The sequence below is a fragment of the Macrotis lagotis genome, chromosome 1, assembly GCF_037893015.1.
Source record: "Macrotis lagotis isolate mMagLag1 chromosome 1, bilby.v1.9.chrom.fasta, whole genome shotgun sequence".
Taxonomy (NCBI): domain Eukaryota; kingdom Metazoa; phylum Chordata; class Mammalia; order Peramelemorphia; family Peramelidae; genus Macrotis; species Macrotis lagotis.
The window spans coordinates 83,497,363-83,520,747 of record NC_133658.1 but is presented as its reverse complement, the minus strand read 5'-3'; the positions used below and the strand labels follow the sequence as shown (position 1 = coordinate 83,520,747).

At 39.0% G+C, this 23,385-nt stretch overlaps 1 protein-coding gene across 3 annotated transcripts in view; it reads left to right on the top strand.

The window, feature by feature from the left end:
• Positions 1 to 23,385, top strand: part of MAF (MAF bZIP transcription factor) — a 505,697-nt gene that overhangs the window by 53,201 nt on the left and 429,111 nt on the right. The window contains exon 3 of one of the 3 annotated variants that reach the window (XM_074203754.1): positions 4,311 to 8,785. The exons of the other annotated variants lie outside the window; for them this stretch is intronic. The gene's annotated coding sequence lies outside the window, so the exon portion shown is untranslated. Of the gene's footprint in view, positions 1 to 4,310; positions 8,786 to 23,385 lie in introns of those variants that run through there. 3 annotated transcript variants of the gene reach the window in all.

Below are 23,385 nucleotides of genomic sequence, written 5' to 3'. Positions count from 1 at the left end.
TGCCAGTCCTTAACACTGTACATCTTCCCTTGATTAGAAGTGCCAGGACTGCTATGTAGCTCTCTCACTCACCCCTGGGCCAGTTTCAAATCATTTTGATGTCCTCTGTCAAAGCAACTAGGGTTCAAACACAAAGTATGAATTATGGCAGCTCCTTCCAAACAAAGTAGCTCAGAAGCATTTGGGTGAGGGGGAGAAGGAGAGGAGAAATGACCTGCTCTGGGATAGATGTTTCCAAGAATACAGACGTGTGACTGCTCCTTCCCTAGGACCTGTCCACCTGAGCTCTTAAATGTAAACCAATGTGGTACCCAAGGGCACACAAGTGAAATATCGTTTCATCAGCATTTTTTTTCCATTTCTGTTGGCTCCTCCAATTTAAAAATGGAATCATGTTTAACATCTTAATTAGGGATGGTAATGTACAACAGTTTTTTTTATGAACATCCAGTAATTTAGTCTCCAAGTAAATTAGAGTAAATTTCTCCGCAGTGACAACTCAATAAAAGAGGGAAAGGCTCCTGTTTTTCAATCACCTGACATCTGTTCCCTGTTTCTACCAGGGAGCTAATGTTACCAGGACAGGTGAGGAGGATGGAGCCCAGGGGGGAAGCTGTGATTTCTAATTCTACCAGCTGCACTGTTCTCTTTCTAAAGGCCAATTGTCCTGTTGGGCCCGGTTGCTGCCAGCTGAGAAGGTACAGGAGACAAATGCCAGGCCTTCAGACCTACTCACGGCAGGAGAGAGTCCTTAAAGAAACCTCCCTGGTCAGAATGAGCCAAACAGTGAACTAGCCTGCTGTCTGTTTAACACACACACACACACACACACACACACACACACACACACACACATTAATTCAAATGTGAGCATGTGAGTGTTATCCTCAGCATAAACCTTTGGTTTGAAGAATCAAAGAGGAATTCAGGGTTTTCTTAGCAGTAGAAAAGCATGGTTAATATAGCAAACCCCACTCAAACCACTTCCACTGTCCCCTTATTCGACCTATTTGCTTGCTAAGTTGTGTTTTATTTGTTTGATAAGCATTGTGGTTTCTTTTAAAGGAAAAAAAAGGCAATTGGATTAGAAGAAAACAAACCCAGACACAGTTCTAGAATGAGTTGTTAACCAGACCTGGCAAAGTCAGGTTCCCTTTCTCTGAAAGGTCTGGAAAAGTAAAGAGGAGTTTGGTTTTTTTTGTTTGGTCAAATAGGTCAGGACTATGATTAGGTGGAAATTCAGGAAAGTAGAGCTACTACAAATTAATGTTCCTCAAAAGTGGAATGTGCAGTAGACTTGCCTCCCAGTCCCTTCCTATGGCAGTCTAGTGAATTCTGCAGCCCCATTATCCTAACAATATTAAAAAAAATTCTCTAAACTATACAGGATTACAAAGGAAATCAAAGATAAGTAAAAATAAAGAGGAACTTTTATTTTTTCCATCCAAGTTCATTATGGATCCCCTGAAATCACTTTGGCAACTCTCAAGGAAGAGTCTCTAGACTGTGGATATAGAGGGATGCTTGCTCAAGGATTGCACTATACTTTCTCTGAAGTCCTCTAATTATGAAGGCCTAATAAATCAGAAGAGACAGTGTCTTGCTGTAGTGTTGATAGATAAGTAGTCTTGTTGACAAAAAATGAAGATATAGATGTTTTGCCTTATTCTATAGACTTGCAAGACTTCAGAGGTGGGAGGGAAGTTTGAAAACAACATCAAATGTCATATTTGGGAAGTGCCTGAGAGAAGTGATTCTAGTACAACATTCCCATTGTTCAGAGGAGAAAATTGAGACCCAGAGAGGAACAGGATAAAAACTATTTATCTCCCTCCAAGAAAAATAATAACTGCAAAGACCCTTAGGTTGTTTCCATGATCAACTGGGAGACATTATCCAGAATTCAGAGAAATTAGAGAATTTTCTATGGTTAGATTCCTGCTCCCATTGAAAACTTGCTGCCATAGAAGGACTATCTGCTGGGATACTTCCAGCTGATCTAGGGTTCCTTTTGCCTTCATCCTCTCTCCTGGTATGTGTTTCACTTTTCTTGTCTTGGGTCCTACCCCTTTGTCTCTCCTCTGGTCCCAACCTCAAGCCAGAAGGAACAGAGCAAATTAGTGCTTCTCTGTCTGCTTTTAAGTCTAAGGGTCCAGGATTCTTAGTGCTTCTAGTGTCTACATCCCCTATGTTTGAGGCCTGAAGGGTAGGGAGCAGGGGGAGTCAAGACCCTTCAGGTGGAGAGGGAAGTTCATGACAGGGATTACAACGAGTCTTAAGAATGAGCCATAGATGTGGGTGGGATGCAGCAGAAGGACTTCTGGAAAGTTTGATCAAAGCCCTTTAAACTTAGGAGGATGGAGACAGGAGGAGGAGTGGACCAGATTAATGTGATGGTTAAATTACAGAACCACCTTTTATCTGCCTCTTGGGAAAAAAGTCATTGCGTCTTTCCAAGCATCAGTTTTCTCATCTGTAAACTGGACAGAGTAATATTGTTTCTTCCTATTCCTACAATGCTATTGTGAGGGAAATGCTTGTGATACTTAATATACACTAAAGAAATTAAATCACTAGCATGTGTTAACTTCACATGTGTACATCTGTCTAATGACTACATCCAAGGCTATTTATCTATGCTGAGACTACCAGATTGTTATTAATTCCCCTTGGGTCATGGATTCTCCTATTTAGGTAGGAGAACTGGTAGAGAACTTTAGGACTTTAAAATATAGGCTCCTCATTTGATATATTAGTAAATTGAGGCCCAGAGCAGGTGACACTTGCCCAAAGTCCAACAGCTCACAAAACAAATGTTTAGCAGGAAGGAGATCCTCTTTTTTCTTTCTTTTTTTCTAGCATAAAGGAGAGGTTTTATTTTTTTTAATTTTTTTTTGCATACAGGTTTTTTATGGCACAGATGAGTGAGTGGATGAATGAGGAGAAACTGGTGAGAATAAATCTGTACCTAAGAAACATGATCAGGAATGGAAAAATTGAAGTTGACTTGTTAAATCCTTGGGAATGGGGGACCCTCTGAAAGCCTGGACACCAGGGAAGATGCTGCATTTCCCTGGGTGGTTGTGGCAGTAGCAGGAATGACATTTTCATAAAAATAAAAAAACAGGAAAAACCAAATCATTATGAACTGAATAAGTCAGAAGCCCATTGAAGTCATAAGTCATGAGCAAGAAAGGAAATGATGATGTGAAATCAATTGTAATAAAGTCTTGGTTTACGTAGGCAGAGAAGTGGAGGGCTGAGCAATTAGCTGATAAATTCAATCAATGGAGATGGCCAATCAGGAGACTCCAGCCCCTAGAACAATGTTATTTTCTCAGTGATAGGTATATTTTACCTAAATTTGCAGAATAGTTGTCCCAGACTGCTCTCTTTCTGTATCTGTCTGTCTCTGCCTGTCTCTGTCTCTGTCTCTGTCTCTGTCTCTCTCTCTCTCTCTCTCTGTCTGTCTCTGTCACTCTCCTTCTAACCTTCTCCCCCTTTCTATCTCTCCCTTCTCTCTTTCCTCTCTTGCTCTATATATTCTCTTTTCTTTTTCTTTCCCTTCTCACTTTCTCTCTTTTTCACTTTTTCTTCACCCCATTTTGATTTTCCAGGATACTTAAGCCAAGACTGTTTTTAACTTGCTGGATGACCTTGTGTAAACAGCTTGACTTTTCTGAACTTGTTTTTTCATTTGTAAAATGGGAACTGGATGATATCTGAGATCCCTTCCAACTCTCTGGTAATCTGTATTAGGATAAGAACAGAAGCATTGGACTTGGGGTCAGAAGATCTTGGTTCTCTATCTGGCTTGGTATGCGGCCTTTGGTCAATCCTCTCCCGTTGTTGCACCTATTCTTTCTCAAATAAGGTCTTTGGATTAAATCATTTGTAAGGGTCTTTTTAATTCTTAAGTACTATGGTTGCAAAACTGTTTCCCAGAGAGTTTAAAAGACTGGCCCTGAGCTAAAAGGGAATGGAGTCCAGATTCAAACCTAGGTGTCTCATGACTTTAAGTCCATGCATTGTTTCTGCTGTGTTATACGGTGGAAGTGAGGTCTGCCTATATGAGCACAAAGGTCTGGCCTGTGTAAACCAGGCCTGTTTGGCCAGTTTCCCAGAATTCTCCCAACCTCATCCAAAATTGTAGTCCTAGTCCACCCCGCCACCCTCACCCCATGAGGTTCTAACTGTTGCCGGGGAGGCTGGTAGCTTACTCCCTGCATGGAGAGGCAACAGACCTCCCTCCCTTCCCCTCCCTCCCTCAAATGTCTGATATTTGCCATTGTCCATTTTTTTCCCTACAGAAACTGAAACTTCAGGAAATTACCTTGGCTGAGAATTCTTCGGTAACTTCCCCAGCAGCCCAGCATCAATATATCTGGCACTCCCTCATCCGCTGACTGTCTTATTTATGCAATTGAATTGAAAATAAAAAAAAAAAATTCCCATCTCGCTGGCTGAAATCTGTCAAAAGGAGGATCAGCTGAAAGAGGGATTGTGTATGTATGAGGACTGTAGGGAAAACAAAGAGGGAGAGAGATATGCTTGTGGCTGAGAGACAGGCGCAGGACAGACCAGCTGGAGGGAAGACATTAGCAAACCCGCCAGGATGAGGGGGGTGTTCTTTTAGCTATTGTATTAAATCATTGTCATAGAATGAGACCAATTCCCAGACCCCCCACCCTCTGCCCCTTATCTATGCTATTTTTAAAAATGAATAGTGGAGTTAAATATTCAATTCCACAAAATCATTTGTCACTTGTGTAGGTTCACAACATGGGGATATTTTTAGGTACCCAACACCCCCCCCCATTCATTCATTCATTCATTCATTCATCCTATCACTGAAAAAATAGTAGGTTATTAAGTATTTACTATGTAGCAATAACATTGAGTCAATGCTGGGGAAGATAAATTCAAACAGGACATTGTCCCACCCCTCATGGAGTCTAATAAGTCTCATTGCAGTCTAATAAGGGGATGATGCATCAAAGATAATAATGATAACTTTATTATATATTTAAAAGAAATAGTAAGTTGTACATAGTAGATTTGCAATTTTATGTGCAATCATCTTTTTTATTATACTATGTTATGAATATGCTTGTTTTATTCCATAAATTAATAAAAAAAGTTGGATGCAAAAAAAGTAAAGGTATTATAATTCATAAAACTTTCTGCTAACTGTGAAAAGAAAGTGATTGTTTTTAAAAGTGTTTTGTGGGGTTGGGGAGTCTGGGTGAATAACATGGATCAGGGAATTCTTGGAATGGAGTAAGAGTTTTGAATTGCACCCAAGGGATGGGTAGTAATAACTAACTATGTACCCACTTTAAGGTTTGAAAAATACTTCATATATAAGAGTATCAGAACCACAAATAGCCATATGAGTTAGGCACCTTAGGAATTAAATATCTACATTGTACAAATAAAGAAGCTGGGGCTCAGAGATTTTAAGGGACCTGCCCATGGTCACACAGCTTAAAACGAGAACCTAGACTCTCCAATGGTCAAGTCCAGTCCAGCCCCCTATACATAGCTGAAATTCAGCTAGTTGAACCCTGTGTTGTGAGACAGGTACCTGGGCCTTCCTTACATGATGCCCATTGAGTTGAGTTCCTTTTTTGCCCATGACAAATTTCTTAGCCCTCCCACAGACAGGAAGGTATTCATCCTGATATATCCACTTCCTTCTTATTAAATGAAGACACAGATCTTGAGAGGTTTCACCCTATAGGAAATGTCACTGATGAACAAGTCATCCCCTAAAATTCACATCTCATCTTGAATCCTGTTTGTTGGTGACTTCACTGATCTAGAATAACCCTCAGGATTTAGAAGAGCAAGAAAGTCCAAGGGATATCTTCCAGAGACCAGGTATTGCTCCTATACTTTAATCACAGAAGAGACCCTCACCCAGAGCCTCCTTGTTTTACTTTACACATAATTTTGACAAGCTTAATTATATTGTTCTCCAACCTTCAACAGATCTGAGCCAGTTAATTACATGCACACCAACAATAGCTAGAAATAAGTAGCCACCAGTCATGAGGGAAGAAATTATGAAAACTATAAAAGCAGACATAGACACTAAAAAAATGAATTATTGTCAAAGCAAATAACCTCTGGCTATCCCTGGAAGCAATATTATACTAAAGGAAAGAAGGAATTGAAGATTTTTAAAAGAACCTACCTACTAAGTGTTTAACTCTCAGTGTTTAACACCTACTCTGTTAAAATGCTTCCTAAATATTATCACATTTGATTCTCAAAACAAGGCTGAAAGGAAGTTTCTATTATTATCTCTGTTTTACAATTGAAGATATGAGCCAAACAGAGGTTAAGGGATTTGCCTAGAATGACACAGCTAGTGTCTGAGACTAAATTTGAACTCAGTTCCTCCTAATTCCAATCCTAACACCCTATACTCTGTCACCTAGTTACCTCTAGATATAGTGCAGTAATACTTATAATGATGGCTCTGAATCATCAAGAAAATATGTTTAATTATCATGTTTAATAAGTCAGGGAAGAATGAAGCACATTTTGGAAAAGTTTCCATCCAAAATGGTTAATATAGTAATTGTTCAACTATCCAAAATGCACATTTACCTAAGATTTCTCATCCATTAAGGGTCTCCAAGGAAACTAAAGTCTTACTAATGGTCTAAACAAGTATACCCCCAGAATATCAATTGGTCTATCAACAAATAGTTTTGAAGTATTTATTATGTCTAGCACTGTGAGAGGATTGAGAATAGGAAGAAACCCTGGCCACAGGGAGTTCATTCATGAGAAACAAGATGGAATCTTAGAATAGAAATCTTGAAATTCATACAATCATAGATTTAGAGCTGGAAGGGACCCCAGAAGTCACTTAGTCTGACCCCCCCCCTTATTTTACAGATATAGAAACTGAAGTCCAGGGCTTAGTTAAGGCTAAACAAAGAGTGAGCTTTAGAGGCAAGACTTGAATCTAAATCCTCAGACTCCAGAGTCCATGGTTCTTTAGATAGATGAGGAAACTAAAGATGAAAGAGGTTAATTGACTTGCTCAGGATCATTCAGGTAGTAAGCATCTGAACCAGGATTAGTATCCTACTTAGTTTACCAGTGCCCAGGGTCTCACCATTCCTCTTTAGTTTAGAGACCCAGATTCTGTTTGTATGACTGACACATCATATAACTTCTTTGAAGCTTCATGTTCTCTTCTGAAGTTTTTGATTTGGGAGGGCAGGTCTGTGATTTCCTTGCTAAAGGGAATTCCAGGCTGAATTAACTCCCTATATCAATGCTAACTGGATACTTTGTCTGGAGGACAAAGGAAATTAGTGACCCACCCAGAAATCAGGGGTGAATCTTGAACTCTGGTCAGTTAACAAGTCAGGTAATATGCCAAACACCGAGGATAAAAAAAGAAAGAATGGCAAAAAATGGACCTTATCTCCTATGAACTCACAAATTAATGGAAGAGCTCATCATTTAAAAACATTGATAATTTATTATATTGTTTATTACACACACACACACATATATATATATATAAAATATAATAAAGGTTTATTATATAAAGTCTATCTGAGATCTTCGAGAAAATATAATCATCTCTTCTTATAGATGGGATAACTGAAGTCCAGTCAGGGAAGTGGCTCACCAAAGGTCACAGAGTGGATTAATGGCATAAATGAGACCAGATTCACAAGATAACAAAATTTTAAAGTTGAAAGAGGTTTCAACCCATGTCTTGGAAAAAAAAATCCCCTTGACAACATAGGCCACAAGAAGTCATTCAAGCTTGGACTGAAGGCCTCCAGGAGTCCTACCTCCTAGACCAGGGCTTTCTTCCCGACACTAGGCTGGGAGTTGGAACCTGGGAGCTGGGAGCAGAAACAATGCCAGTTTCTTTGGGTTTGCTCCAGTGCCATGAGCTTCTAACCCTTGGCAAAGTAGCAGATTGTATTCCAGAGACAATATGCTGAGGCATCTTTTTAACAAAGGTGCTTTCTGGGCAAAAGCTGACTCCAAACTGTCTGCTGGAGTTAAAAAAAAAATTCCCGTGCCACTGTAATAAAAATGGTTCAGGGTTCCAGAAGAACCAGGGGTGGGGGAAGAACTTGGAGTGTCCTCAGGACCTATCTAGCAAGAGGTTAGAAGGTCTGAAAAAAACTCTCTCTCTCTCTCTCTCTCTCTGTGTGTGTGTGTGTGTGTGTGTGTCTGTCTGTCTCTTTTTGTCTCTGTCTCTCTGTGTCTGTCTCTGTCTCTGTGTGTGTGTGTGTGTGTGTGTGTGTGTGTGTCTGTCTCTCTTCTCTCCTCCTCCTCCTCTTTTACTTTCTTTATCTCTTTTGTCTCGCTATCTTTCTTTTTCTTTCCCTCTCTCTCAACAGTACATTGAAGCAAATTCTGGGCAGCTCCTGTTGGTCAGAGACTGGGTGAAAGTCCAGTGATATTATTAAGAACATATGTTTTTCTTAATATATTGCTATAGATATGCTAATAAAATATATCTGTTGTTTTTCAGTCATGTCTGACTTCATGATCCCATTTGGGATTTTCTTGGCAAAGATACTGGATTGATTTGCCATTTCCTTTTCAAGCTCATTTTCTAGATGAGGAAACTAAGGAAACAGGGTTAAGTGATTTGCTAAGGGTCACACAGCTAATAATTGTCTGAGGAAAGATTTGAACTCATGAAGATGAGTCTTCTTGATCCTAGAACTGGCATTCTATCTACTGAGCATTCTAGTTACCCATATGAAATATAAATAAAATTATTATTGTAATTATTAACAATATATAATAATGATAACTATTCACATTTGTCTAATACATTAAGTACTTAATTAGATTTGTTTAGACTTTTTTTTAACAAGTCCTGTGATTTCATTGATGAAGGGAGCATTTTTTAACTACTTGCTATTTGCCAAACACTAAGCTAAGCTCTGAAGATACATGGAAAGACAATAATACAAACTCCGACCTCAAAGAGCAGATAAATGCAATAGAATCACTAAGTATATCTACCAATATAGCTTGATTTGACTTGCGATTATAGATCAAGGGAATTGCTTAGGGCACTAGAGGATAAAGGACTAGACCAGGATCCCACAGTTAGTATGTGTTAAGAGTCAGGATTTGAGCTTCCTGACTTATCGAAGGGGATATGTTTGAGGCCTGCCATGTAGAGTTCCCATCTATATACAATAACAGAGGTTCTCCTGATACTCAGTTCTTGGATGATCTCTGATTTTATGTTATGGGTGGAGGGCTATGATCCAGTCAGATAGAATGTCATCTAGGAAGGGACCTTGGAAGTCCTACAGATGCTAAGTCTAGAGGGGACAAGAGATGTGCTCCCAGATTAGCCAGTTAGTAAGGGTCAAAGCCTGGATTCATAGCCAGGTCTTATAACTTTTAGTGTCATGTACTAGAAGCTAGGTCTCAGAGGGATTAGCACCACTACTTGGCTTGACTGCTGGGAGGGCACTAGAATTAGACTGACTTGGGATCCCATGCAAAAGTAGCGACAGAGGTGGGCTTGTGGCCCCTGGAACAGTATGGTCACTATTGTGTTATAGCTAGAGATGACTGTTGATTTAGGCTAGGTGGGGGGTAAATTGAAAATCCTCAACAGTTAGCCTCAGAATGAGGGAACAGAGTTCTTGGACACAGAAGGGAAAGATCACCTTCTACCTTGAATTCTTTAAAGGGTGCTGATGGCTCCAAACCACTCTATTTCAATCCAACGGATGAGGTGAATGCTAGCAGGAGATTTTATGGTGTTCTAGTATTCATGTCCAGATTGGACTTTAGATATCATTTAATCTAGCTGTCTTGTTTTACTGAATTGTAGGGAGAGAAAAAGACTAAATCCGAGGTTAGTTACACAGATAGTGACAGAACTGAGATGAGAATCTAGATTATAGAATCATAAATTTAGAGCAAGAAGAGACTTTAAAGACCATCTAGTTTGACCTTTTCATTTTATTTTTCTAAATTAAATTTACAAAGCTTTTCAACCTTGTCATTTTACAGATGAGAAAACTAAGGCCCAGACAAATGTAACATACAAGTAGTAAAAAAAAGCAGTAAAACTAAAAAGTCTATTTATTTATTTATTTGAGGGGCTCATTTACACTATTGAACCATGCCAACTCCTCTGGTTAGAATCCAGAGTTAGTTTTGCCACCTTTTTTAACTGGATTGCATGGGGCTCTGGGTGTGATGATGCTGTTGTCTGTGGTCACCATAGTCGCAGGCACCTCTGAGGGTTGCTTTGGTCTTCCCACCTAGAATTCAGAGCTGTAAATAGTGATTCATCACATTCTAAAGAGTGAGAGATAACAGGTACTGGGAAGTCCACTAACTTTAGCCAACAATCCTATGGGAAGGAAGTTCAGGGTAGTGCCAACCCAGCACTGGTCTTGGAGTCAAAAGATCTGGGTCCCAGTCTCTTATTACTTGCTAATCATTTTCAGCATCCAGATCCTCAGATGCCAAGCACATAAGATGGCATATCCATGGGCACTTGTATCTTATGGTTTTTCCACCTGGCTGACCTGTGAGAACACAGGTTTTCTCCATATCAGAAAAAAAGGTACTAGAGGAAGCCTTGGGTAGAGATCTGCCTTATTATGACCCTAATGTGGGAGGAAATAGACCTGTTATGATGTATCTCGATGTACTCATGTGGACCAAGAAGGAGTTTTCAAAAAGGAGCCCATCCTATGGGCTGGACAGTGACACATCCTCAGGTGAAGTCCGGGAAGCTAGGGTTTCTGGCACCATGATATAGACCAGCAGTTCTCAAAGACTGTTCCAAGCTACCACTGGGGCTCTTTCAAGAATCTTTTCAGGGAGTTCATGATATCAAAACAACTTTCATAATAATACTAAGATACTTTCATTTCTAATATGGTAAATATTGATAGACAGAATCAATATAAGCAAAATCTCTTCGGGGTCTTCAATAATTTTTAAAAGTGTAAAGGGTTCTTGAGACCAAAGAATGTGAGAGCCACCCATGGTAGACAGAGAAGAACCAAGATCTTTTGGTCATTTCAAATAGCCTGCTCTAAAGATATCAGGTTTGTTCAATCCTTCCTATACCAAGTGGACAGAGACAGCTGAACTTTCAAATATCACAAAAAAAATGAGTTTCAAATCAGGACAAGCAAAATTTGATTCCTTAGGAGAGGTTCCTCCAATTGACCATGGCCATTGAAATCTAATTCAATTCAATAAGGATTTATTAAACACTTTGAGTAAGGTAATGGTTCTTGGAGTTAAATTTGTCTTTATTGGCTGCGCCCAGAGAAGAATTCAGAAAAGTATCTACTTTGGGTCATCTTTTCTGACAGTGCAGAAATCTATAAAAATCATGATGCTTTTGAACTAAAAGGACCCATAGAAATCATAGCCTTTGAACTAGGTGATCTCTATGGTCCCTTTGGCTCTAAATCTAAGATTTTCCACAAAGTCCTAGATGAGAGGTAGCTCTGTGGTACAGTGGGTAGGGTACAGGGTCTACAATCAGGAAGAACTGCGTTCAAATCCAGTCTCAGACTCTTACTAGCTATGACCCTGAGATTGTTTGCCTCAGTTTCCTTATCTATAAAATAAGGATATTAATAATACTTAAGTTCTAGCTTGTTATGAGGATAAAACATGATATTTGCAAAATACTTAACTAAGCAACTGACATATAGTTAAGTATTATATAAATTATTATTATTATTGTTATTATTATCATTATTATTATTATTTCATATCCTTTCCTGAAAGTCCTATCATTTTCTATTTGCCTTCCCCCCCCCAAAAAAAACCTAGTAGGTGGAAGTGGCTACAGGGAGGGTATATATAGGAGGATACTACATCTGTGAAGGACAAAAACCCTCTTAATTAATAATAACAATAATAAAAAACAGCTAGAATTTATGCAGCTATTTAATCTTTATAAAATATTTTACAGATATTATTTCTTTTGATCTTTGAAACAACTCAGAGAGATAGATGCTATAATTATCTCTATTTTATACATAAGAAAATTGAGACGAATAGAGGTTTAAGTGATTTGTCCAAGGTCATACAGCTAACCTGAGGCAGAATTTGAACCCAGGTCTTCTTGGTTTCAAGTTCAGCACTTCTCTAGGGCTTGACAGCTGATGTGACACTTTTCTCACAACATCCCTGTAAAATCAAAAATTCATCCATTTTGATGACACCCTGTTCACAGAGAAGGAAACTGAGACTCCATGTGGGAGAAATGATTTTCCCAGGCTTATACAGTTGGTGATTTGAGCCCAAGTCTTCTGACATCTGGTCCACTTTGCTTTACCCTGTGCCATTCTACCTCTCCAGGGGGGTTATGAATCCTCCATTCTTATCCTACACTGGCATGTGGGTAAATTGTTATATGATCCCACTTTGTGGTCTGTTTCAGTGGATTCTGATTGCATCAAATAGGACTACCTGGTGCTCAAAGAAAGTCAACATCGATCAGAACCATTTATGAATAAAGACTCTAAACATCAAGCTTTAGAAATATAGATGATATTTAGAAATAGATCTGAAAAGACTTATGTAATGGGTTTTAATCAAATCTTGAAGAGGAATTGGCCAATAAATCACATCTCGGGAAGAAATTGACCAATAAATCACATCTCGAAATGAATGTGATGGATAAATCGTGTCCCAAAGAGAAAACAGCCACTCGATCAAATTCATGATATGTTTGTAAAAACGACGAATCTCTGTTTCCCATGACCTTTCTTTGTAGAACCAACATGGTAAGCAAAGGTTTAGAAAGAGAGCATGAGTAGGTGTGTAGGGTTGGTAGGAGATAGGTTAGTATACCCATAAAAAGAAGAAACTCATTAGCTGGATAGCCAAAAAGTCAACTAATTAATCACTTTCTCTAAGCCACACTGGGCAAAATATTGGGCATTTTAAGAGATCAAAACTACCATCCCTATCCTCACATTCTAAGAGGGATACAATATGCAAAAAGTTATGCATACATGATATATGCATACAGTGTAAGTAGAAGATAATTTTTAGATGAAAGATATTAGCAGTAGCAGTTAGTCAATCAGTAAACATTTTTAAGCACCTACTGTAGGCCAGACAAGGTTCTAAATTCTGAGGATACAAAGGCAAAAGATAATCCCTGCCTTTAAGAAGCTTACAAGCTATGCAGGAGGAAACATAACATTTAGTGAATTGCTAAAGGCCATTGATAAAGGGCATTTAAGATATTAAAACTTAAAACTGCACTAAGACATTTGGGGGGCTATGCTGTCTAACTACAAGGATTCAAACCCAGATCATCTTTAACACACTGGTGGGGTTTCAAAACGACTTAAAATTTTTTTCTGGGAATTCATGGTGAAGAAACTACCTTGTTCAAGTCAGATGATCAGCTATTTGAAACTTTTAGTTTTGGTGAGCTGCCTAAGGCACTATTAGGTTAAGTTATCTCCCCAAGGATGTTCAGTATTTAACAGAGGCAGAATTTGAACCCTAGTCTTCCTGAGTCCAAAGAGATAGCCCATGCTCCTCTTTGCCAAACTGTTTCTCTCCGGTCCTCCTATCTCATATAGATTTCTGCTATGTAATTTGCACTGTATATAATAAATACATTGTAATATTCATCAAAAACTGTTTAAAGTATTCAAAATCTCTCCTCCTGAACAGATTTATAAAGTGCATACAAATGCTTGCTTATCAAAGTATCATTATTTCCATTTTAGAGAAAAGGAAATGAAATTTTGAATGGGGGGGGGGGGAATGATTTATCCAAGCCCTATCATAAATGGCAGAATCTGGACCTGAAATCAGGTCCCCTGACTACATATAATAGAAGCTTCCCTTCATTATGAGTATCATGGTACTACATACTCTTCTTCACATTGTTAACTCATTCTAATCCTTATGCTAGAAATCTGTGTACATGGATCATCTACTGGTATTAGAATGAGCTAGGGACCATGTCTTCCTCATGGCCCCTTTGTCCCTCCAAAAGTCCTGAACCTAAATGGGAGCTCAGTATATGTTTCTTGAATGAATGAATATTGAATGATGCTAGTCTTAATTATAATATCATTAGCTAAATTTTCAGAAGTTTAAAAAATGCTGAAACTTTTGGTTTTTCCTTTGATTAACAGAGGCCTCTACATCCTTAGGACTTTGTCACAAGTACCCTGAAAGTCAGGGAGATCAGTCCTCTTATGAGCCCCATTTAAGAGACCCGGATTATGGAGGGACTCACAAAATCAGCAAATGTCCAAACTAGTATTAGAATTTTTGTCTTCTGATTCCAAGTCAAGTGAAGTTCCATCATATAGTGGCTAACTCTTATCTCCCACCAAATATCAGAAGTAATGTAGACTCTCCTTACTTTTTCCATCAAGGTGGGAGAGCTATGGGTGCCAAATATCACACATCCTGTTGAAACATGATCTCTTTATCTATCACCAACACGCAGTGGTAATATAGATCCCATTTCTTTTCTCCATCAAGTCGGGGGCCTGTGGGTGCAAGATATCTCATACTTTGTTGAACTTGATCACCCAAAGTTAGGCTTTTTTTTGCAAGTGTAGGGCTACTTTTTATGTATTTTTGTGTGGGAGGAGAAAGATTAGAGGAGGTAGTATATATATATATATATATATATATATATATATATATATATATATCCAAAAATGACTTTGATGTAAAGCAACAGACACTAGTAAAACTTTAAAAAAAAGCAATAAAGACTAATTCAGAAAATTTGGATTGACAGCTCCTGTTTGAAGCATATTTTCAAGATCAAGACTATAAAATTCCACCATGGAAAAAAATTCATCCTTTGCCTCACTGACTTTGATTTACATCTATATCCCAGAGCCATGAAATGTAAAACATAAGAAGCGAAACTGTCCTATAATCATGTGGGCATGGATAGGTAGTCAGGATGGTTGGTCTGCCTGGTCACCCTGACCTGGTGAAATCCAATCATCCAACCAGGCATATCTAGTGCCATTCAGCTAGGCTTCATTAATGCCATAAGGATGTGATTAGCATTTCCTCAGCACTTGCCTGGAATCACAGGTGTGATCATACCCCCCCCCCCCTTGTAGAGTTCTAAAGAAAAAGCAAGGATTACTGTGTCTGCTTTTATAAAAGAAACTGATAGACGTCTCTCACTATCCTTCTCAACTCAGGAATCTGTGTATGATGGTGGAAAGGGGATTGGAGCAGGAGGCAGATGACCAGGAATCAACTTGTGGCTCTAATCCTGATCAGCTTTGGGACTATTAGGAATCTCTTTTGAAGATTCTTTAGAAATAAAATGTACCTCATTGAGTTGTTTGATACTTTATAATCCTTAAAAGTGCTACAAAAATGGGAACTGATATTATTATGTCCTTTCTTATTGGAAAATCATAGGCAGAAGAAATGTGTTAGAAGCACAGAAAAACTAAAATGACTGAAAGATTTCCCCAAACTGGAGATAAGCATTTATTAAATGGATAGATGAACTTAGTTCAAGGAAACCTGGGTTCAAATGCAACTTCAAATACAATTCTGGGTATGTGAGCAAGTCACAACCTCTGCTTGCCTCATGTTTCTCATCTATGAAATGACAATTGTACCTAAGCCAAGTATTATTGTTAGGATCAAAAGAGTTATTTATAAAACACTTTGCAAGCTTTGACAACCAGGTGGCATAGTGGATAGAGTGCAGGATCTGGAGTCAGGAAGATCTAAATTCAAATGGGACCTCAGACACTTGCTAGCTGTGGGACTTTGAGTGAGTCACTTTGCCCTGTTTGCCTCAGTTTCCTCTTCTGTAAAGTGAACTGGGAAAGGAAATGACAAATCACTTTAGTATCTTTGCCAAGAGAATCTCCAAAGGGGTCAGCAACAGCCACAAAATTGCAAAACTTAAAAGGCTTTTATCATTATCATCATCATTATTTATTATTATTATTATTATCATTATTATTATTATTATTATTATTATTATTATTATTATTATCACAGTATTAATGGTCTAATTTGAATAGAAGAAACTTTTGTGTGATTACAAGTTTTGGATGTTCATGAAAGACTTTATCCCCTGAAGAACTCTTCCTCTATGATAGCTGGGACTACTGTAGTCATACAAATGGCTATCATCAATTGTGTGAGTCCCATTTGTCTCACTCTGAATTATAATCATATGCACTAGCATAAGTAAGATATGTCCTTTCTTTATGTTTCTAGAAGGTTTGGAACCCCTTAACTTTGGGGTGAAAGTCTGTGTCTATGTGTAGGTGACAAAAGGAGTTAGGGGACTTGCTTCTCTTCAGGTTATGATCTCTGGTAAAGAATGGCCTCAGGCTTAACTTATTATACTCTTATGTGAGAGGGATGATAACAAGTCTCCATCATCCCATTTTTTACTGTTAAATTTTAATGATGTCTGTAAAGTTTTACTGAGTTGAGTGAAACTCCCTCTACTATTAAGGAGAAACACCCCCAAAAGAAGAGATTATATTGCATGCAAATTGGAAGAAGATTTGAACAAGGGCTGGGTAAGTGTGATTGGAGTCTGAAAGATACTAGGGATTAGCCCTGCCAGCCCAGAATGTTTGATGGGGGACAACCTTTCCTACTACAACCAGGTGGCATGCCAAATACATTCCTGTATTCTGAGGAGGTGATATGGACCGTTCCATTAGTCCTTAATTGTCATTGATATTATTACTTTCTCTTTGGAACTTACAATTTAGGAAAACCTTACTTACAGTGAAGTCATTCTGGTTTTGATCCAATTACTCATGAAGCATTTATAAAGTGCCTACCATATGATTCCTGGGCAGCTTAGTAGTAGTGCAGTAGATAGAGGACAGGGTCTCAAGTCCAGAAGATTCATCTTTGGTGCTTCAAATCCAGCCTCAGACTCTTCCTAGCTGAGACTCTTGGCAAGTCACTTCACCTCATTTGCCTCAGTTTCCTCATCTCTAATGTGACCCCGAGAAGGAAGTGGCAAACCACTCTAGTATCTTTACCAAGAAAACCCAAATGGAGTCACAAAGAGTCGTATATGACTGAAAACAACTGAACAACAACCATATGGCAGTCTCAGGACTTAGCACTGGACATACAAAGTTAGGTTCTACCAAGGAACACCAGGAAGTAGAAAAGGTGCCCTTCCTTTTTATCTCCTGAGATGACTGAGAACTCATTTAGGCTGTTTGGCAACTTACAAATCTTGGATAAAATGTGAGCCATCAACCCTATTCCTTCCAGTGAGATGGAGGATCACCAGGCCTTGCCACCAACCTAGGCTTTACCGAGTGTCCTGATTCTACCTACTGAAGACCCTCACTAGGCCATCTGACTTACAGCTGTAACCTCCTGGGACATTCCATCTGACCCTTGGTTGCATCTTTAGAAATTCTGAACATTCTTTCCATCTTGCATCTAAGCTTTCTTTTATGTTTTGTCTTCTTTAGAGTATAGACTCTTGGAGAGCAGGGACTATTTCAGTTTTTCTGTTTCTACCCCAACTACTTAGCATTTGGGTAGAAAAAATTTAGCTAGTTTTTCACTCTATCATTCTATCCATACAAATAAATATGCCACACAGTAGTATGTGATAAAAGCAAAGGGACAATGCAGGTAAAGCATACTGGAAATATTTTATAATGGAAAAATCACTTTCTGAGGAGAGAGATAAGGGAAGGGTTGGGGGCACATAACCCCTGAACCAAGCCTCAAAGGAAGCATAGGATTTCAAGGAACAGTTTTGGTCAGATAGCTAAGTTTATTGACATTTATATCTTTTATGATTGGGGCATGTGGTGAAGAGTTTATACAATCTGACAAATCTTTATGGATTGATATCTTTTCTATTGAAGAATTCCACTTATTAATGAAGTTTTTTAAAAAGCTGCAAATTATAAGTTGTGGGGAATCAGACTGAAAAAGCCTTTCATTGGAATTTGGCAATGTTGTCATCTTAGATTAAGCACCAGGAAAGTGTTGTTAATTAGCAATGGACTGAGGTGTGTACCCACCTGAAGGGGAAAATAGACTCTCCTAACCCAGAAAGCCTGAACAATTAGGCCCATAGCATTGGAAAAGCCAAGTTTGCAAGGCAAACCTGTCCCTGAGCCACTGTGCTGAGGTCATCGAAATTGGCTCCCCATGCTAAAAAAATGGGGAGGAGTTTGAGGGAGAGGCCCAACTGCTCCTTCTTTCATTCCCAGCATCCCCCATTTCCCCCAGTTGTCGGAGAACTTTGGAGTGGCCCCAGGTGGGAGGTATCAAAGAAATAGGGAGACTCAGCCAATAGCCACCTATTTTATCCCCTGTGGCTGCTCACTGCCTGGAAGTTGGCCCTGGCTCCAGTTAATCCAACCAGTACTGACTCATCACATGGTTGGAGCCAAAAATAATACTGCGCGGACACAAAACTGAGCTACTGAAAGGCTCCTTGGGCCTGGGGCCTGCCCGATGTTTGTTCATTATTGTTTCACAGAATAGCTATTCTCATCCTGAATTTCTGTTGGTTCCTTGCACAGGAAGGAGGAGCTCTTTCTAAAAGGGATTCCTACTATAATTTTCTTGCTGTTTATACATGAAAGCCTCTGATCTCATGGGTATGGACTTTCCCCTCCAGTATGGTGATCTCAACCAATTCTTCTCTTTTCCCTCTTGTGTCATCCTTGGTTCTAATCATCCACAACTCATCCATAGGGTTCTGTTAGATTCCTAAGAAAGGAGGTGGAAAGGATCTTAGCAATCATCTGGTACAAACCATTCATTTTGCAGATAGAAAAACTGGCTCAACTTGATATAGTGTAAAAAGAAATGGATATGGAATCCAAAGATCTGAGTTTGATTCACAACTCTGTTACACACTAGATGAGTGACCTTGGGAAAGTAATTTACTTTTCCTCATCCTGTTTTCTCATCAATAAAACAGACATTTATGACTATTAAATGAGATAATTTATATAAAGCACTTTGTAAATTTTAAAGTACTTCAATCAATACAACCTAATAACATCAAGAACTTGCCCAAGATTATTCATCTATTAAAAAGTAGACTAGATATTCTGACTTGCAATTCTAGTCCTTTTCTAAAGCCTCTGCCCTCTGTTATTATGAAGCCTATTCAGTCCTTCTATATGACTGGTAAACCAAGGGGCGTGTGGGTCTTTTCCTGATATGATTATTGCAAATTCTGCCATGATTTGAACTGGAAGTCCAACTATGGTTCTGGTATGACAGGAGGCAGGTACCCTCCAATTGACAAAGCTTGGAATCCAGATTTCATACTCTTTTCCAGGTGATTGCTACTTTTGAAGGTCATTATTATTTGACCAACCACCTAAAAGTATCTGCTGCATTAAGAATTTAGAATAGAAAAGATCATCATAGGTCATCTATTCCAACCTCTTTAGTGTGTATTGCTGTTCATTCAGGTCCAACTCTTTGTGATCCCATGGACTATGTTTTGCTTTGGTTTTTGTCCTTCCTTCATTCTGGAAGATCACAAACTCAGGGATGTGATGCCATGACAAGCACATGAATTGCATTTGAATGAGGGGAGCTATACTAAGCTATACCAGCCTTACTTTCTCCTCCAGAGCCAACTGCAATTAGTGGCCAGATACGAATCAGGACAACAGGAGATGGCTCTGGATGCAAGGTTAAGTGATTTGCCCAAGGTCACATAGTCAGTAAATGTCTGAACTGGACTGGAACCATCCTCCTGACTCCAAAATCAGTGCTCTATCCACTGTGCCATCTGGCTGCCTTGTCCATGGACCATAGCTTACTAATGTTGGCCATGGAAACTTCTTGGTAAAAATACTAGAGTAGTTTGCATTTTCTTCTCCTGTGAATTAGATCAGAGTTTAAGTGACTTGCTACTAAGTACCTGAGGTCAAATTTGAACTCAGGTTTTCCTGACTCCTCACCTAGCATTCTATCCCCTGAACCACCTAATTTCCTCTTTAGTCTACAGAGAAACTAATTGAGCCCTGGAGACATGAAATAACTTCTCTAAGGTGATACAGTAACCAGAAATAATGGTTATTCCTGGCCTCTCCTAAGTCAGGTTGCCATAGAACTAATGCTTTTCCTGTCCTTCCTTGAGTTGTGGATGAATCTCATCATCTACCTTGCCAGAATATATTGTTTTGATCTTTTCCACTAATCAAACCACATGAAGAGCTTTATGAACCATGTTTGATGAAGAACACAAGCTGGAGGTTATCCAGAAAAAGATGTCATATGAGAACTGGTTCAAGGGGCAAGGATGTTTAGTTTTGAGAATATTACAAGAATCGCTATCATTTTTATAAAAATTTTATGCATATTATCTCATTTATGCTCTCAGCAACTCTAGGAGTTAGGAACTTTTATGATCCTTATTTTTACAGAGGAGGAAACTGAGGCTGAGGAAGATTAAGGATCACATAACAAGTAAATGTCTAAGGCCAGACTTGAACTCAGACTTCCTGATTCCAGGTTCAATATTACCTCTTGAAATACCTAGCAATCTAAGGAAAATATGACTAAAGTGGAATGTGATTTCTGTCTTCAAGTATTTCAAAGGTCATATATGGGGTAGGAAGAGACTTAGTCTTCTTGGACCTAGAAAGCAGAATTATCAGCAGTGGGGTTAAGGCATAGAGAGGAAGGAATTGTAGAGAAAAAGATTTGTGTCTAACATCAGGAAAAACTTCTTCATAAAAAAAAAGGCATCTAAAAGTAGACTGAGCTGTATTAGGAGATAGCAAGAGACTTTCAAGGGGAGGTCAGATAATCACTTCTTGAAAAAAGAATCGGTGGGGTTAGAGCAAATGATTTCCAAATTCCCAACCAACTGCAAGATACTGAGATTCTATGGCTCATTGGACATCAGTTGGAATTTGAGTTCATGAGTATTCAAGGTCACAGCTTTCACAGCATCCAAAGAGGTTTCAGGAGTTATTTTTCCTAGCATCCCTTGCAGCAAAGGTTATTTTTCTCTAGTCGGGGAGGGATGACAGGGATTATTTCCAAAGCTGAGAAAACCTAGGGTGAATTCTCTTTGCTGCAACTACCCATCTCTAGTTGAAGGAGAGCTATACTCCATATTGGACACTGATCCTCTTAAAATCTTTGGGTTCTGCAGTGGGGCTGCAGGTTTCTGTTGTCTCTGTAGCTGCAGACTGCTTTTCTCACTTCTCCAAATTCCTCACTTTGTTCCCAACCCAACTCAGGTGCCACCTCCAACAATATAACCTTTCTACATTCCCACAGTTGTTACCATTCATTTCTTCTCCATCTTTTTTTTAGGGTTTTTTTTCAAGGCAATGGGATTAAGTGGCTTGCCCAAGGCCACACAGCTAGGTCATTATTAAGTGTCTGAGGTGGGATTTGAACTCAGATACTCCTGACTCCAGGGCTGGTGCTCTATCCACTGTGCCACCTGGCTGCCCCTCCACCTAGCCACCCCTTCTTCTCCATCTTAAACTTGTGTGGGATGGATGTTGTATTTTCTTGTAATGTCTCTGACATTAACTTGCTATGTGATATTTGAATGATTTCTCTCACCCCACCCCCCACCCCACTGGGTCTCAGTTTCTTCCTCTGGAAAAAAAAGGATTAGACTAACTGTTTTCTAAGATCTCTTTGCTTTCTAGTCAAGCAACAGAAAAGTCCTTGGCACTTCCAATGAGCCAGATACACAACTGAGCACTGGCAATACAAACAACTGATACAGCCTCTCCCCCAGAGGAGCTCATACTCCAATGGAGAGAGACAACATGTAAACAACTGTGTGATTCCAAGACACATATAGACTAGATTGAAGGTTATCTCGGAGGGAATGATAATAATATTCATAGCTAGCATTTATATAGTACTTTAAATTGGCAAAACAGATTGTTAATATTATTTAATTTTTCTCAGAATAATATGATGTGATATAATATAATAAATAACATGACATGATATCAAGTAATATAATTCTCAGAATAACTCTGAGAATTAGGTTCTATCATGATCTTCATTGTACAGATGGGGAAACTAAGGCAGCCAGAACTTTAGTGAACTGCCCAGGGGAGAAAAAACAACATATCTCATCAACTTGGATGTTTTAATTTTTTTCCAGCATAAAATGACTGTGTTCTGAAATTTCTCATCTGGTCACTGAGTATTCTTTGGAGAAAGGAAACATGTTAACTTGGATCCATTCACAGAGAATTGGGCCCCTCGGACTATACCAAGGTGGTCTAGGCAGCAGGTTGAAGGACATGTATGTAAGAGCAGCTTTGCTTCTTCCAAGGTTGGTGACCTTGACCAGGTCTCTTAGCCTCTTTCTTAAAGAGGTAGATGGACCCTTCACAGCCATCTTATCCAATAACCTTTTTTCAGATAAGAAAATTGAGACCTAGAGACACCAAAAGATTTGTCTGTGGTCACAGATAATAGATAGGATCATTGGATCATCAATCTAGAGATAGAAGGGAAATTAAAGGCCATCTAACCCTATCACCTCATTTTACAAGTGAGGAGAATGGTGTCCATAAAGACTGAGTGACTTGTCCAAGGTCACATAGTTAATAAATAGTAAAATCTGACTATTAACTCAGTTCTGATGACTCCAAATATGGTGTTCTTTCCTCTATACTTGTTATCTATCTTAGCTCAATTTCCTCATCTATAAAGTAGTGATAAAACTTATGCAACAGTTTATAGGGTTATGAGTCTCAGAGGATATAATGGATGGAAAACCATGTATAAACTATAAAGTACCCTCTTTGGATTCCAGTCTTATGATTTCATTGTTGTGGGAAATTCCCAATATAGAAATTCCCTCCCTCCACGGTTGCTATTTGACAAGTTGCCTATGTCTTACTGTCTTAGGGAATCACCTATTGCATTGAGAAATTAAGACTTACCTATAGTCATATAGCCATGATATATCAGAAGCAAGACTTGAATCCATATCTTGGAAGTGAGTCTTTTTTTTTTTAGATTTTTGCAAGGCAAATGGGGTTTAAGTGGCTTACCCAAGGCCACACAACTAGGTAATTATTAAGTGTCTGAGGTCGGATTTGAACTCAGGTACTCCTGACTCCAGGAACCGTGCTCTATCCACTGCACCACCTAGCCGCCCCCAGAAGTGAGTCTTGAAAGAAATAAGGTAGGCTCAAACATAGAGGCAGAGGCATGAGGCACAGATAGCACAAAGGAAAGGGGAAAGGAAATGGGGTTTTGAAAGCAAGAAAAAGCCAGCAGACCAATCAGATCACAGAGCATGAGAAGGGAAGAAGAGGAAAAACATAGTGTAGGGCAGATTGTAAAGGATTTTATCCTAAATATAATAGGGAGTCATTGGAGTTTATG